This window comes from Mirounga angustirostris, unplaced genomic scaffold, assembly GCF_029215605.1.
Source record: "Mirounga angustirostris isolate CCGP_5_RB_7025 unplaced genomic scaffold, mMirAng1.0.hap1 SCAF_6, whole genome shotgun sequence".
Classification (NCBI taxonomy): domain Eukaryota; kingdom Metazoa; phylum Chordata; class Mammalia; order Carnivora; family Phocidae; genus Mirounga; species Mirounga angustirostris.
Genome location: NW_026991714.1, coordinates 36789763 through 36806765, shown reverse-complemented (window position 1 = coordinate 36806765; position 17003 = coordinate 36789763). Strand labels below are relative to the sequence as shown.

Here is a 17003-nt window from a genome sequence, read left to right as displayed (position 1 = left end):
CAGCTCCTAAAACAGGGCAATAAGATGTACAAAACTCAGTTTGGGTTCCCTTCCACTACATTCTATCCTCTTTCCAAACAAAAGAATTTAATACACTCATCTGTGTGCCCATTTTTCTCTACAACAGCAGTTCTCAAAACTTTTTGGTCTCAGGACCCTCCCTCCCACCCTTTAGACTCTGAGGACCCAAAGACCCTAAACACCCAACACAATATTGAAGGAGTAGAACAAAATTGGAGGGGGCGCCTGGGTGGCTCAGTCGTTAAGTGTCTGCCTTCGGCTCAGGTCATGATCCCAGAGTCCTGGGATCGAGCCCCTCACCGGGCTCCCTGCTCGGCGGGAAGCCTGCTTCTCCCTCTCCCTTTCCCCCTGCTTGTATTCCTTCTCTCACTGTGTCTCTCTCTGTCAAATAAATAAAATCTTTAAAAAAAAAAAAGAACAAAATTGGAGAAGTGACACAACCCCACTTCAAGACTTCCTATGAAGCTATAATAATCAAGATAGTTGTGAAGCAGTGAAAGAAGAGACAGACAGATAAATGGAACAGAATAGAGAACCCAAAAACAGACCCACATAAATACCGTCGACTGATCTTTGATAAAGAAGCAAAGGCAATACAATGGAGCAAAAACAGTTTTTCACGAGTGGTGCGGAACAACTGGACATCCACATGCAAAAAAAAAAAAGATGAATCTAGACGTAGACTTTCCACCCTTCACAAAGACTAACTCAAAATCATAGACCTAAATGTAAAGCGCAAAGCTATTAAACTCCCAGAAGACAACATGGGAGAAAATCTAGATGACCTGGGGTATGGCATTGACTTTCTAGAGACAACACCAAAGGCACAAACCATGAAAGAAAGAATTTGTAAACTGGACTTCATTAAAATTGCTGCTCTGCGAAAGACATTGTCAAGAGAATGGGAAGACAAGCCACAGACTGGGGGAAAATAGTTTCAAAAGACACATCTGAAAAAGGACTGTTGTCCAAAATATACCTCACCAGAGAAGATAGGGAGATGGCAAATAAGCAAATGAAAAGGTGTTCCACATCATATGTTGTCAGGAAAATATAAATAAAATGAGATACCACTATTCACCTACTAGAATGGCCCAAATCCCCACCCCTGACGATCCCAAATATGGGTGAGGATGTGGAGGGACAGGAACCCTCACTCACTGTGGGTGGGAATGGGACACTTGGGAAGACTGCCTGGCAGTTTCTTACTAAACATGTCTTACCATCCAAGAATCCCTCCTTGGTATTTACCCATGGCAGGTGGAAACCTATGTCCACATAAAACCCTGCACATGTATGTTTATAGGAGCTTTATTCATAACTGCCAAAACTTAGAAGCAATCGAGATGTCCAACAGTAGGTGAATGGATAAACTGTGGTACATCCAGACAATGGAATATTCTTCAGTACTACTAAGAAATGAGCTATCGAGCCATGAAAAGATGTGGAGGAATCTTAAATGCATATTACTTAGTGAAAGAAGCCAATCTGAAGAGCCTGCATAGTCTACAGTTCCAACTATAGGACATTCTGGAAAAGGCAAAATTATGGAGACAGTAAAAAGATCGGTGGTTGCCAGGAGTTAGGATGGAGGTAGGGAAAGATGAATAAGAGGTGCAGAGAGGATTTTTAGGGCAGTGAAAACACTCGGTATGATACTATAACAGTAGATACATGTCATTATACATTTGTCCTAAAACAACACCTTATCTGCCTAAAGACAGATCTTCCAAAGGGAACTCAATTATTATAAACCACCTCTCCAAGAGTCTCATCAACCAGGAAAGAGTGGCTCATTACAGGAGAAGAAACTAGGTGATACCCAGACAAACTTGGTCATAAACTATCACATATCCCACCTAATCTTCTAAGGGTCCATTTATCTCTCCTAAAAATCATTCGTTCTCCCCTAAGAGGCCTACTTCCCCCTCCCCTTTCCCTCTTAGGATGATATTCAAGCCACCTGAGAGAGCTACTCATTTTTCCCTGGGTATCTCCCATGCATATATGAGTTATAGATGTTAATAAACTTCTGCCTGTTTTTCTCTTGCTAATCTGTCTTTTATCACAGACGTCTCAGCTAAGACCTCAGTAGAGGGGAAGGTATTTTTCCTCCCCTACACAACGTAGGTTCATCAACTGTGACAGATGTACCTCTCTGGTGGGGAATGTTGATGGTGGGGGAGGCTGTGCAGGGGACAGGGGGTCTGTGAGAAATCTCTGTACCTTCTGCTCAACTTTGCTGTGCATCCAAAACCACTCTAAAAAATAAAGTCTCAAAAAAATTGAGGACCCCCTGAGTTGTTTATGTGGGTTATAGCTATTAATATTTACCAATTTGAGATAACACTGAGGAGTTTAGGGGTGCCTGGGTGGCACAGTTGGTTAAACGTCCGACTCTCGGGCACCTGGGTGGCTCAGTTGGTTAAGCGACTGCATTCGGCTCAGGTCATGATCCCAGGGTCCTGGGCTCGAGTTCTGCATCAGGCTCCCTGCTCAGCAGGCAGCCTGCTTCTCCCTCTCCTCCCCACTCGTGTTCTCTCTCGCTATCTCTGTCTCTCTCAAATGAACAAACAAAAATCTTTAAAAATTTTTTTAAAAATTAAAAAAAATAAAAAACGTCCAACTCTTGGTTTTGGTTTAGGTCATGATCTCAGGGTTGTGAGATCGAGCCCTGTGTCGGGCTCTGCGCTCAGCAGAAAGTCTACTTGGGATTCTCTCTCCCTCTGCTCCTCCCACTTGTGCTCTCTCTCTCTCAAATAAATAGATCTTTTTTAAAAAAATTGAGTTTAAAAAATACATTTCTTTATTAATTTACTTTAAGATAATAATAAGCCAACTATATGGTAACATAAATAGCATTTTTGTGAAAAATAGCCATTTTCCAAACCGAAAAAATGAGTGAGAAGGCATTGTTTTACATTTTTGCACATCTGTTTGGGTTTAACAGAAGACAGCTGGGTTCTCCTATGTGATACTCTTGTATTCGGGGTGTTACAGTATCACGCCTCCTGTGGCTTTCAGAAAGCACCACTGTATGCTCAGGAAAGGAGAGTAAAAATGGCGAACGATATCTTAGTAGTAGTATGAAAAGTCTTGCCCATGCAGATCCCCTGAAAGGGCTTCAGGGAGGCCAACGTGTACAATTTGCCAATTTCTGTGCCTGAACATACCTGAACTAAGTAAGAGCCTATCAACTGCTCTCCTGGAAAGAGTTTCTCCAGCACCCCTGGGGCTCATGAAGCACACTCTGGGAACCACTGTCCTATCAGGCTGCTGGGCAGGACCGGGCCTTGTCAGTCTTTGTGCTGGTGGAGCCCAGCATGCGTGTGACCCTCACGGTCTCCTTGCTCCTGCTGCATGGCCCGCCGAGGCCTGAGGACCCAATGCCCCTCCCTCCCTGCTCCTCCCTTTGTGTCTAGCCCAGCTGTAGGCAGCATGCACGAGTCACCTACTGACCTTGTTCACTCTCATCTGTGGTCTTGCCCAGTATTCGTTTTTACGAAATTGAGTTTTTATTTCATTAGATACATATATATTTTTAAATAAGCACTTATGTTCTGCTACACAATATGCACTTTCAATGTTTCAGGACAGTGTTCTTGTATATAAACGAACCGTGATAGCTCCCAGGGCAGGGTCTGGCTCCTTCCTCTGAAGTTTCTTCAGGCCCATGACCGGCCCCTAAAATGGAATCAATTCAGTGTGTTCACGGACATGAGAGAGTCCCAATAATATGACCATAAAGGCTGCTATTTCTTTATTTAATAAACATATTTCTCTAATTAATTGAAAATTTCCAGCTAGTACTGTCATTCCCAGGCAGCTATTTCGTGGGAATAAATAAGAGTTCCATTTTAGGGGCGCTTGGGTGGCTCAGTCGTTAAGCGTCTGCCTTCGGCTCAGGTCATGATCCCAGGGTCCTGGGATGGAGCCCCGCATCGGGCTCCCTGCTCCGCGGGAAGCCTGCTTCTCCCTCTCCCACTCCCCCAGCTTGTGTTCCCTCTCTCGCTGTCTCTCTCTCTCTTTCTGTCAAATAAATAAATAAATAATCTTCAAAAAAAAAAAAAAGAGTTCCATTTTATTAAAATCTTTCCCCTTTGGGTATAATAGCTTATGTAACAGGAAGAGTAAAAAGAGTTCAGTTCTTGCAAATAAGAAAAGAAAGAGTATTGAAATTACTGTCAGAGCCTGTATATCTCCCTACTGCAGTGAACGGGGCCTTATTCCTGCCTGGCAGGAAGTGATGGCACGCACAGTGTGGTCCTCCTGCTGAAAAGTTATTGACTCAAACCTAAAAGGACAAAGAAAATCACATACAATATGCTCCCCACGGACTCTTACTGAGTTTCTTATAAACATCATTTTTTAGCTTCATAAACTGCTGCCTCTTTTCGTTGAGAATTTTCTAGGCATTCCAAAGGACATCTGTGGATGTCAGGATTTAAATTCTTTACTTACAAATTTCTTCTGATTCATTTTTGGGGAACACATAATGAACAGTCTAACATTCTGAAGCAACAAGAGTTTAGGTTTTAGTTACCATAAAAAACACACATCTAGCAGAATTCAGTCTCAGGTTTAAAAAAGAAAGGCAGATCCTTGTCTGTCTGTCTGTCCATACTCCTTTCATAGGATCCCAAACATCTTGTTTAGATTAATGAAGGTTTGGAAAACTTGGGAATGTTTTTATAAATCATTTTATACTTTGTGGGTTTGTTTTCTTTTTTAAAGATTTATTTATTCTGAGAGAGAGAAAGAGCGTGAGAGCGGGATTGGGGGGGCAGCAGAAGGAGAGAGAGAATCTCAAGCAGACTCCCTGCAGAGTGAGGAGCCCAGCCCTACAACCCTGAGATCATGACCCGAGCCAAAAACCAAGAGTCAAAGGCTCAACTGACTGAGCCATCCAGGCGCCCCAATCATTTTATACTTTCTAAGACGTAAATCCAGGAACTATGCCTACAGAGCTTTCAAGATCTGGTTCTTGGGAGTTACTAGTTACTACAGATGAAATTCCAGAGTGAAAATGGCACAGGGCTGGAGACCTGGGCTCCATCCCTGCCCTGCCCCTCACCAGCTATGCAACCTTGAAGACACCCCCAACAGCTCCCTCGTTTGTCCATCCCCGCATGGACTCAGCAGGCACATGTCCTGGATTGGATCCAAGAGTGCAGAGCTCTGTGATATTACATCTGTTGTGGAGGGTCTCCAGGGCAAGCAGAGGCAACCAGACACAAGAATGATGCATTATAATGCCCTGGTGGCAAGTACCACAAAAAAACTGTCTGAGCCCAGGTGAGGAGTAGCTAACGCTTTCTGAGGTGTCTGTTGATTTCACAGAGAAGAAAACATCTCAGCTGGTCATGAAGAAGGTATCCCTTCTCCTTTCTAGATGAAGGAGATATAAGAATTTTGCAGAGGATATCATAAATAATTCTGGGATGGTTAATAATTAACTATAGCTCAAGTGGAATGAAGGGAACACACCAGTCATTTGCCTGTTTGTTCTCAGAGCCACTCTCTGCTCTCCTGCCCTGATCTGCATCACGAGGTGGGGTGAGGCTGACCCCCCACAAACTCTTGTTTTCTGGGCTCCCTGTCTTCTGGCTAGGTTCAGCCAATAAGAGACACTGGCAAGGGACTGAAGGGTGGGAAGAAGGGAGAAGCCAGAGTATTTCTCTCCCATCCCTTGGTGCTGGGCAGCATCCCCACGGTGATTGGGTCTCCTCCCTGGCTTTTGTCACCACCAGATGGTCCCTGTCTCTGTGGACTAGCTTCCGCTAGGCCGGCCAAGAGTGGTCCCCAGCTCCTAAGCTCTAGAGGGGGTGGGAAGCCTTCCGCCAGAACTCATCTCTGAGTTGTCTCACCCTGAGTCTTCTGTTTGGCTTCCCAGCTTTGCCATCACCTGCATAAGCTGATTCCTGTGTAACTAAATAAATTCCTGTCAGAAACCACTAAAAAGGTCTCTGGGAGTGTGGAGACAGAGGGGAGGAGCATCGCGCGAAGAGCCCTGAATGAATGCCACAGCCAGGAATTCCAAATTGTACCTCGTGGTTTCGAAAATTTTAGGGATGCTAAACATATAGGACGGGCCTAAGCACGGAGTTTAGGGAAGAGGCTAATACAACAGACATGGACGACAATGGCCTGATCTAAGGCAGAGGAAGAGAGAAGCCATGTTTTTGAGGCATTTCTGAGGTAAAACGCAGGATTTAGAAATGGGTTCCGTGGAAGGGCTGAAAGAGAGGACAGTGGAGGATGAATCCCAGGTTCGTTTGGGAGACTGACTAACTGATGGCACCAATAGAGGAGAGGATGAAGGAGAGAAGGAGAGAAGCAAGGATGTGGATAGGGGACTTTTCGAGGTTGGGGTCCCTTAGGGACAACCTTAAGGGAGTGGAGGTGAGTGAGACAAGCTGACATCCAACATCTCTTCCAGAATAAATGATATGATTTCTAGGAATGGCCACATTTCCTGTGCGGAATCAATAATTGCTTTAAAATTGCCCAAGGCATTAAAAAAATTTTTTTTACTTTACAAATAATTCAGTTGTCATTTTAGTGATGGCATTTGCCGTAATAGGTTTAGATCTATGTCAGGAAAATAAGATCTGGAGACAGAAGACATCCCAGAGGGATAGCAATGGGAAAATTCCTTGAAGCCAATACTGAAGTCTGCCCTTCCCACTCACACCTGGGGCTACAGAGCAGCCCTGTTTACTCCTTACTTGGGATTTAACAGGTGCTGCTTCCCCCAAAGTAACCGCCATTCAGCCTTGTGTGACCCTCCACCCCTTACGAGGTCCGAGATCCCTCCTGCTAGTGACTTCTAGGATCCAGGGGCTGTTGGTAAGTGTACAGAGGTGTCTGGGAGGGGTTTGAGAGGCTTACAGTCTTGCCCCAAGGCTACTTTGTAAGGGAGGGTCCTGAGAGCTGCAGAGTCAAGAGAGGCTGCTTTCTCTGACAGGTGGGACTGACAGGGCTGGATGACAAGGAGGGGGCACAAAGGCTGGCCAGGAGCCCCAGGATGGTCCTTGAGCTGTGGGCAATGGAGGGGCAACCCCACACTGGCCAATGAAAGCTACCAATCCCAGGATGGGCTTCTAGAAGGCAAACTGCCTGTTTCTCAGCTCCGCTGAGGCCTTGCCAGAAGCATAAGAAGCCAACTCCATGACTGACGCTCGCATTTGGCAACAGGGGGCAGGTACAAGTATGTTCTTCCCCAGACCCACCCGAGAGCCAACAAAGGGTCCTGGGCTGAAATTAAAGGAGGAGAGATGTGCTTAGTGATGAGGAAAAGTTAAAATGTCAAATCCCAAGATGCGATGACCCAAGGAGACTCTGGAATCTGTTCCCTGGCTCAGAGAGCCCGGTGCCCATCTGCTAGAAGGACAGGCAGTTCCTGCTCTCAGTCACCTGGCCCTTGAGTTCTAAGATTCTGCTCTTCCAGGAAGAACAGTTACTACCAGGAAAGTGAAAAAAAAAAAAAAAAGAAGAAGAGGAGGAGGAGGAGATGGAGGTGGGGGAGACAGCAGAAGAGGAAGAAGACACTTTATTTAGTATGTTATCCGCATGGCATGAGGGAGAAGTGAGATGCATTTAAAGTGGTTACCAAAGCCTCGGTCTTCAATGGCCCAGAAAGATCTTTCCTTGGATGACGAAACCCCCCAAGACAACTGCTAGGCCTCTGCTCCAAACCTTGACCTTCTCTTCCTCTCTACCACTTCCACAGCTTTTAACACAACAATATGACTACTATGAGAACTCTGGGAGAAACTGGTTTTATTTTCATTAACCTTTAGCCATGTAGGTTAGACAAAGAGGAAGGGCTTTGGAGAAACGCAGAAGTAATGACGCCATTTTCCATCAGGCGTAACGTGGGAGGGAGACCATGCACAGGCCAGGTGACCCCACGACAGCCAGATAATATGTGACAACAGCCTACCGACGACCCACTGCCTATCCACGGGATGGGTGGCTTTGGCATTGCAGAGGCAGAGGTAAGGCTGTATTTTCTTTTTCTTTTCTTTTCCTTATACTTTCCCAGGAGAAGGTTTTCTTGGATACGGGATGAATGATGTGGGTAAGATTTTAATTCCTTTGAAGACAACTGTGATTTCTCTCCAAGCTGTCAGGAAGCCCCTGGTTCCCCATTTTCCTGGGAGTGCAGAAAAGCACTGCTGGTGAAGAGAAGGGGGTTCCAGGGCTGAAGAGCATCCCCGCACCCCTCCTGGGGTGCCCACCCCCATGTGCCCTCAACATCAATCTCACCTATGGGGAAGTCTCAGAGCCCATCTCGAGTCCACCTGGCTCCAAGTGATGCTATTAGATTGGCTCTCAGAACTTAAGACCAAGAGGAAAAAAATAGAACACTACTGATCTTCCCACACAAAAGCTTCTTCTTTGGGAAGCTTTGACTCCAGTCTCTCGGCCATTAGACTCAGCTCCAACCCTTTCCCAGTCTTCCCTGCCATGTGGGGTCAGCTCCTTGGCGAGCTCCTCAGGGAGGGGCTGTCCTCATTGGTCTGCAGATCCTCAGAGCCAGCACCATGCCTGGCCCAGAGCACTCAGTCAATGTTCGCCTAATAGAGGAACTCTAGGATTAATGTGAGGCCTTCTTGAAAGGGGGCTGTTGGAAGGAGGGCCACGAAGACAACCTAGGGCACATCTGAATGAGGCAGACAGACAGCAAGGAGACGATATGAAAAGATGTGAATGGAACCTAAGGGCTGGAATTGGATATGGGTCAGGATTACACTCAGTGAGGCTATGTCTAGGCTCAGAGCCAGCTAATTTACATGCACAGTCTCGTTTTAATCCTGACAGCAACCCAATAACGGATACATCATTAGCATCCCCAGTTTGTTGAATGAGGAAACTTGGAGATTTCTCATAGCCAGGAAACAGTGGAGGCCCTCAGGGGATAAGGAGGTGCTGGGGTTCCTCTCTGCTTCTCCAAAGCCTGCCAAGAGGCAGTGTGGGATGCTGGCCACCACTCTGGACTCTGGAGTCAACCTGCCTGGGCACAGATCCTGATTCTATTCCTGAATAGCTGTATGATCTCAGGCAAGTTACTTAGTCTCTACCCTTCTCAGTTTCTTCATCTATAAAACAGTGATAATGAGGGCGCCTGGGTGGCTCAGTTGGTTGAGCAACTGCCTTCGGCTCAGGTCATGATCCTGGAGTCCCTGGATCGAGTCCCACATTGGGCTCCCTGCTCGGCAGGGAGTCTGCTTCTCCCTCTGACCCTCTTCCCTCTCATGCTCTCTGTATCTCATTCTCTCTGTCTCAAATAAATAAATAAAATCTTTAAAAAAAAAAACAGTGATAATGATAATAGTAGTTACCTCAGAGAATCTTTGAAGATTAAATAAGTTAATACCATACATCAAGGGGCAGCCAGCCCACCACTTGTTTTTGTAAATAAAGTTTTATCAAAACACAGCCATGTTCATTTGTTCGCATATCATCTATGGTTGGCTGGTTGTTATTGTTGTTGTTTTCCTACCACAGCTGAGTTGAACAGTTGTGCCTAAAAAGCCTAAAATATTTACCATCTGGTTCTTTACAGAAGAAGTCTGCTGACCCCAGTATGCATGAAGAGCTTATGATGGTGGTACACAGGAATTGCTAGGAGGGCTATGATTCTGATTCTGATTAAGCATTTGCCTCAGAGCCCCTCCATCAATGTCCCCCACTCTGAGGATAACCTGACTGTCTGACATGTGGGGCACTCTATCAGGCTCCGGGGGCCAGGGAAGAACAAGAGAGACAGGGTCCAAGCCTCCCCCTGTGGGGCTTACAACCTAATGGAGGAGACAAGGGAGTAGCGACAAAGGAGGCAGTTACAAACTGTGATAAGTCGTCTGAAGGAAATAAACAGGATGTTGAAATAAGAAACAGAAGCAGCCACTGTAGACAGGAAGGCCTCATGGAGGAGGTGATACTTGAACAGCCAGGGAAGGATGTGAGGACAGTAGGATGGACACAGCAGGCAGAGGGGCAGCAAGGCTAACGCTCGGTTCTGGGAAAGGCCTTGCTGTGTTTGAGAAGCAGAGAGGAGGCCCGTGTTGCCTACCGTCAGGGACAAGGGGAAGAACAGCAGGAGCCGGGGAAGGAGCCAGGTCACATGGGCCTGGGCGCCCACAGGAAGGAGTCCGGGTCTGTTCTAAGAACAAAGCAACGGGAAGCAGCATGAGTATTTTAAGGAACTAATGGCAGTGTCTGCTTTGGAGCCTGCAAAGACCACTCCGGATGCCGCACGGACAAGGGGCTATGAGGGCCGGGGGCGGGGGGAGAGCAGTCAGGAGGCTGATAGAGTGCAGACACTGCAGCAGTCGGGGAGAGAGCGCAGACCTGGACCATGGTGGTGACAGGGAAATGGGGCAGTCCAGTGACTGAATATGAGGCTGGGAGGCAGGGAGGATGGGAAGCTGATGCCAGGATTGGGCCTCAACACCTGGGTGGAGGTGGTGCTGTTCCCTGACCTGGGGAAGAATGAAGGCAAAGGGAGGGAAGTCAGGAGGCACTTGCGACCATAGGGAGAAAGCGTGGTCTCTTTTCCTGAAGACACCCCTTCACGCAGGAGACAATGACCTCGGGCTCCCACCCCCACCCCAGTGCGACTTGCCTAAATATTCCCCTTTCCTTCCTATGTTCTTTTCATGCTTGTGTGTGTTCCCTCACTCACCGGTTTGCTGTGCATGCACTTTGCTTTTTCTGCATCCCTATATTCCTACCCCCCATCCCCTTGTCCGGGCCCAGAAGTGATAGTGATGAGTGGCAGTTCTGATCACAGAGTTGAGTCCTGAGAGCCCACCCACTGTGCCCTCCCCTACAGTCAGCACCCCCATTAAGGCTCGAGTCACACCACACCCCTGTGGGTGGGCACGGCACCTCGCCGACTCATCTTCACACCTATGCATTAAGTTGGACCTACTTCCATGATTTCCCCAGATACCAGCCCCTCCCCAAGACAAGGCGCTGCTCCCCCTTATCGGGGACCCTTCGCTAAGCTAATCACTCTTCCTCTAACCAGAGCCGCCTTTCTCATTTCTCTGTCTCCTCCTCCAAACACATTCTCCTCCTCACTTCACCCAATGCATTATTCTGAATTCATGGTTACACTTTACTATCTTCCACTAAAGGTTCACTCATTCAGTCACTTTTTGTAAATCACTCCTTTGCTGAGGACCTACCACACGCAGACACTGATGGGGAAACAACAATGCAGCACGGTGGGCCCGGATTCCTCACACCCCCACCCGCACCCCCACCCCCATCCCGTCACGGGCAGTGGGCAGTGGGCTCCGGCCCAGCAGCTCCCGCACCGGCCACTTCCCACCCCCCCCCACCCGGAGCAGGGCCTGCAGACCTGTGTCCCTCCTAGGACCCCATGGGCACCTCCCTGCAGCTTACCTGCTCTCCCAGTTCTCCGTACCCTGCCCCTGAACAAGCCGGGGGGCCCGAATCCTCTGGGTGTTGGATGGGCGAAGGGGGGTGGCCTAGGTAGTCTGGAAAAGCATATTATATTAGTTCGATGACCTAAACTGTAATCATACAATCAGACTCACCAGTCTGTCCTAAACTGTAGCCCTGTTGCCCTTTATGTGGCATTTGGCACTTCCTCCTTGAAACCCCCTGATCCCTTGGCCCTGGGGACGCTGTGCTGTGTGGCCTTCTCCCAGCCCTGACCACACTTCTGCGGGGCTCCCTGCGGGACTCCCCTGAGATTAGGTCAGCCTCTGTCCCTCATTCTTGCCAAACTCCCACCTCTCCTCACGGGAAAGGCCGCCACATCCCAACTGGACTTCTTTCCAAATGTGGGTGGGGGTCCCTCCTTCCTCACGTCCTGGGGCGTCATCTGAGCCTTACGGTTTTCTCGCCCTCTCCCTTCCCAACCATCCTATCTTCTCACATACACGGGGAGAAGGAGAGTCCAGGGGCCCGGCCAGCAGAGCCATGTGGCAATGTGGAGATGCAGCCAAGAGACAATGGCTGAGAGGTTGAGATCGGGCTTGGAATCAGAAGCCTTGCCCAGCCCCACCCTCCATGGCCCACGGATGCTCTGGGGAAAGGGGAGAGCCCTGAGACCTCCCTACATAGGATACACAACAGACATGCCGAGGTGGATTCAGAGACCTTGGCTTGACCTTTTGGCAACTTTTAGCTACTAAAGGCCAACATCATTCTAGCCGTGCCTCATCTCTCACACGAGCTCATGCACAGCTGCCTCTGGGCCAGGTCACATCTCCAAAGGTGAGTGACACACTGCCCACTGCCTCAGAGCCGGGAGAGGCTGGAGCTGGGGCAGGAGTCAATGTTCTGCAAGGGGCAGACGGAGCAATCCCGTCCTGACCAGCTCTGGCCCGGGCCCAGGGAGAAAGCGGATGGGACCAGGGGTGGCCCTCTCATCTCAGCCCTGTACTGGGGCAGTATAACCTAGAAGCTTCCTGAGGTCTGCTACTCCAGGTGTACCCCAGATGCCCAGTGCACACATGGGTGGGCATCCTTGAGTCGTACTCACAGAACGCTCTAGCCCCTCACACAACCCTGGACGTCGGGTTCTTGGGATCAGGACAGCAGAAGAGCGAGAGAAGGAAGGGAGCCCGGGGTGGGGCGGGGGGGCAAGAGGAAGAGAAAGAATTTGAAAGAATGACTTTCCCCCCAACAACTGAGCCAGTCAACTCTACAAGGGCTTAAGGGATCAGCGAGCCAAGGATATCACAGCTTTTAAAAAACAGTGACACTCATCAAACCAAATCTCATGCCGAAACATCAGTAAATAAAAAAGTGTACAGAGGAACTGTTTTGGGGGAAACAAGGCCTGTTTGGGTTTCCTGTGATCTCTACCCCTCTGGCAACTTTTTTGGGTCATCTTAGGGGTTCCACGGTTTGCTCTCTTGAGATAATAATGTTAACACTACCACTCACACACACTAGTCCTTAGGAGTTTGTAGGCTTACACACGGCATCACACGCAGTCCTCACACCAACCCTGTGGCAATATTGCCATCGTCAGCCTTCTGATGGAGGACGTACTCGGGGCCCGAGCTCTCAAGCAACTTGCTGCAGATCGCACAGCTAACACGTGGCGGAGCAGAACAGCACTCTAGGCTTCCTGACTCCAAGTCCAGTGCTCTTTGCTCTGTGTCATGGCTACAGGGAAATGCACCACATTTCACCCGACACCGAGACGGAGGTCTGGGTGAGAAGCAGCCTAGAGACCAGCTCTGGAATCAGACCGCAGGGTTCACGTCCTTCTGCATCCACTTACCTGCGTCATCTCTTCCTCATCTAGAAAATAGGACAATAATAGTACCTGCCTCTAAGGCTTGGGGTTAGGATTAAATGTGTTCGTTCATGTAAATTACCAGCACACAGTGCCTGACGTATAAATAAGCACTTAATATCCACGCATGTCCATCCTTCACCCCTAGTCAGCATTTATTCAGTGCCTGCTGTGAGGCACTCACCCTCGCCCAGTGGAGTGATCGTCTCCACTGGCCTCTCTTCAATCCAATCCTCAGCCCACTCCAGCCGGGCTCACATCCTCACCAAGCCACCCAAAGCAGCGACGGCTGGGTCACTAATGCCAATGGTCCGTTTTCAGTCTTCATCTTACCTGGCTTCTCAGCAATGTCTGACATTGTTGTCCCCCAAGCCCTCCTCCAAACACACACTCTCCCTTCCGATTCCCTGAAACCACACTGCCCAACACCAGAGACAATGTATGAACTCACAGCTCCCACTGCCTCATTCTGCAGTGGGGGAGGACCCCAAGTTACCAGACAGTTCCCATCCCCCAGACAGCTGAGTCCAGGTGGGGACCATGCCTACATATGAAGTACAACAACCAAATGCCCTAAGAGTGTGCCCTAGAGCATGATAAAGATGCTGGCTTGGACACCTTCCCCCAGAGAAACAGACCTCTGTTTGGGGAGCCTACGTGTAGCAATATCTTAGCCTACCCTATAACGTACTTCCGAATTGGGATCTCTCAGTAGTAGCTAGAAGTCTGCTTGTTAAGCAAGCTTCTGGGCTAGATTCCATAGTGGATTACCACGTGAGACACACAGACCTGGACCATTGGGCCAGCTCCTAGACCATTCCTCTTCCTCCCCACTAGCCGCTCCTCATTGCCCCATCGCTCAGAGGACCCAGGCTGGTGCTGGACCTTTCTCTTCTCTCCAGACTCGTTTTCCTTGTGAGCTCATCTTGGCTCCTGCCATAGAGGCCATCCGAAGCTGACAGCACCCCAATTTCTATCCTCAATCTAGACCTCTCCTCATTCCAAGTGCCTGGTCCACACCTCCCTGTTCGTTCACCAGACACCTCGGTAGTAACACAGCCAACCCCACCCAACCTGCTCCTCCCACGGCCTTCCTCCACCTCAGGAAAATGGCGCCACCAATCACCCTACCGCTTGGGCCAAAACTTTGGAGTCACCCTTGGCTCTTCTCACTCTGCACCCCACAACACAGATCCTCCCAGATCTTCTTTCAAACATCTCAAACTGCTGCTCCCTACTTTCAGCACAGCTACTCTGCTCTAAGTCAGCATCCTCTCCCACTGGAAACAGCATTAATCTCTTAGCGGGCCTCCTGCCTCTGCCCTTCCCCGTAGAGCTCAGTCACACCCCAGAAGCCAGAGCCATCTGTTCAAAAACAGAAGTCAGATATTCCACTCCTCAGCTCCAGTGGCCCCATCTCTCAGGGTTACAGCCAGTGTTCTTCGTGTCCTGCACCATCTGGCCTCTCCTCATTTTCTAGCACTCTCCTCCTGTGCACACATTCCAGCCACACTGGCCTCGCTCCTTCTTAACCAGTGCGAGAGCCTTTCCTTGCTGTCTGTCCCCCTGATGCCAGAATGGCTTGTTCCCACACTTCAGGTATCCGCTCAAACGCTACCTCACAAGGGAGGCCTTCACCAACTGCCCCACGTGGAAACACCACCTCCCTGACGCCACACCCCCTCCCCTGAGGCATTTTTCTCCAAAGCGCTCACCACCATCAGGCACCCTATAGGTTTCCTTCTTTACCCCCGAACTTCCCCAGCCAGAAAACAAGCTCCGCGGGGGCAGAGGCGTTTCTTTTGTTTACCGAGGCCCTGACGCTGGACAGTGCATGTGATAGGTACACCATAGATACTGACGGAGAGTAGCTGATACTGAACGGCTCCCTTACCAAAAGCTTCATTTCCCGCCCATCCTGTTGCCCAGTGCCTAAACCTTCTCATCTCAACCCTTTCTAGGTCCTGAGATGCCACCAGTTCCAGCTAGACGGGGCAAAGCTGGCTAATAACGCTGGCTGACTTGGGGAGGAAGAGTCAGGGTCAGGAGGGGAGGGTCCAGCCAGATGGGGCTGGAAAAGCTGAGTTTGAGCCCCACTCCTTACCCCTACGAAAGTGAACTAGCCCCTGGGGACGTGTCACAGGGGGAGCCAGGTACCGGGGAAGGAGAGGAAGATGCCGAGAAGGATTTTTAAAGGTAGACAGGCCAACTTTTCAGTCAATCAGCGTATTTGGGGCCCTCACCCAGGTGCCTCACAAGATGCTAGAGAGCTGACACATTTGCCAGGGTTGCTTTTCTGGAGGCTTCATCACGCGGACAGGTAACAGAGTTTGAGGCCAGGTTTTCCTTTTCAGCTCATTCTCTTGTTTTCAGTATCTATTTCAAACCTTTCTCTTCTCCACAAACCTTGACCACGCCCCTCCACACGCCCGGGGCCTGGCCCCCTCTCACCCAGAAACTTCACTTCCTACTGCACAGAAAAAAATAGAAGTCTTCAGACCAGAACGACCTCCACTTCCTGACATCAGTCCTGCGTGTCTCCCTGCAGGGGGCGGGGTGGGGGGCGCTGCTCTGCCCTCTCCCTCCCAGGGCGTGTTAGAGGTGACCTCTGAATTAGGCCACCTCTTCCCCTGTCCTGAACTCCTGCCTTCTCGGGGCGGGGGGGGGGACTGGACTTGACATCCATTGTCTCCCACCCCACCTTCTTCATCGCCAACTTCTCCCGGTCAGCTGGCTCCTTCCATCAGCGCTCACACAGGTCTCTCCAGAGAGCAAAGCAACACTAAAAATCCACACGCCCCTATTTCTCAAAAGTTCGAGCTCTCTCCTTCCTTCACAGCCAAACTTCTTCATTCACCCTCACCCTCGCCCAGTGGAGTGATCGTCTCCACTGGCCTCTCTTCAATCCAATCCTCAGCCCACTCCAGCCGGGCTCACATCCTCACCAAGCCACCCAAAGCAGCGACGGCTGGGTCACTAATGCCAATGGTCCGTTTTCAGTCTTCATCTTACCTGGCTTCTCAGCAATGTCTGACATTGTTGCCCCCCAAGCCCTCCTCCAAACACACACTCTCCCTTCCGATTCCCTGAAACCACACTGCCCAACACCAGAGACAATGTATGAACTAACAGCTCCCAACCGTCTCTCTCCCCCCACCCTGGACTTCCTCTGCATCTAGACACATCCAGGCTGCCTATGCAGTGCCTCCTTCTGACTGTCTTGCAGGCACTCCAAAGCCAACACATCCCCTCTCCCAAGTTGCTCTCTCTCCAGAGCTCCCTTGTGGTGAAGACCCACTCTTTATGTTCCTTGGCATCATCCGGCCAATGCCTTCCCTCCCCCTCCCCATCCTATCAGTCACAGAGGCCCCCTGAGTGTACCTGATGGGTGCGTTCCATCTCCTTCTCTCCACCACCCTCACAACCAACACCCTGATTCAAGCCTCCACCCCTGTCAGCTGGGCCCACCGCACAGCCTCCTACAACTAGTCTCCCTCACCCACTCGCTCCTCCAGAGCATTTTTCACACAGAGCCTAACTGAGCTTCTGAAAACACCAAGCTGCGTCACTCACACAATCCTTTTACGGCCTCCCAATCCTCTTAATGTCCCCAAGCCCTAACACATGCTGCAGCGGTCCTGCCCACATCCCCAGTGTCATCTGGGAGCCCCCTTCCCCCCCCCCATTCTCC

At 49.7% G+C, this 17003-nt stretch overlaps 1 protein-coding gene across 3 annotated transcripts in view; it reads right to left on the bottom strand.

Moving 5' to 3' along the window:
• The window catches only part of TRAF5 (TNF receptor associated factor 5), a 46593-nt gene that overhangs the window by 21481 nt on the left and 8109 nt on the right, over positions 1–17003 (bottom strand). For 2 of the 3 annotated variants that reach the window (XM_045877165.3, XM_045877167.3), the window contains exon 2: positions 11440–11534. The exons of the other annotated variant lie outside the window; for it this stretch is intronic. The gene's annotated coding sequence lies outside the window, so the exon portion shown is untranslated. The remainder of the gene's footprint in view (positions 1–11439; positions 11535–17003) is intronic. 3 annotated transcript variants of the gene reach the window in all.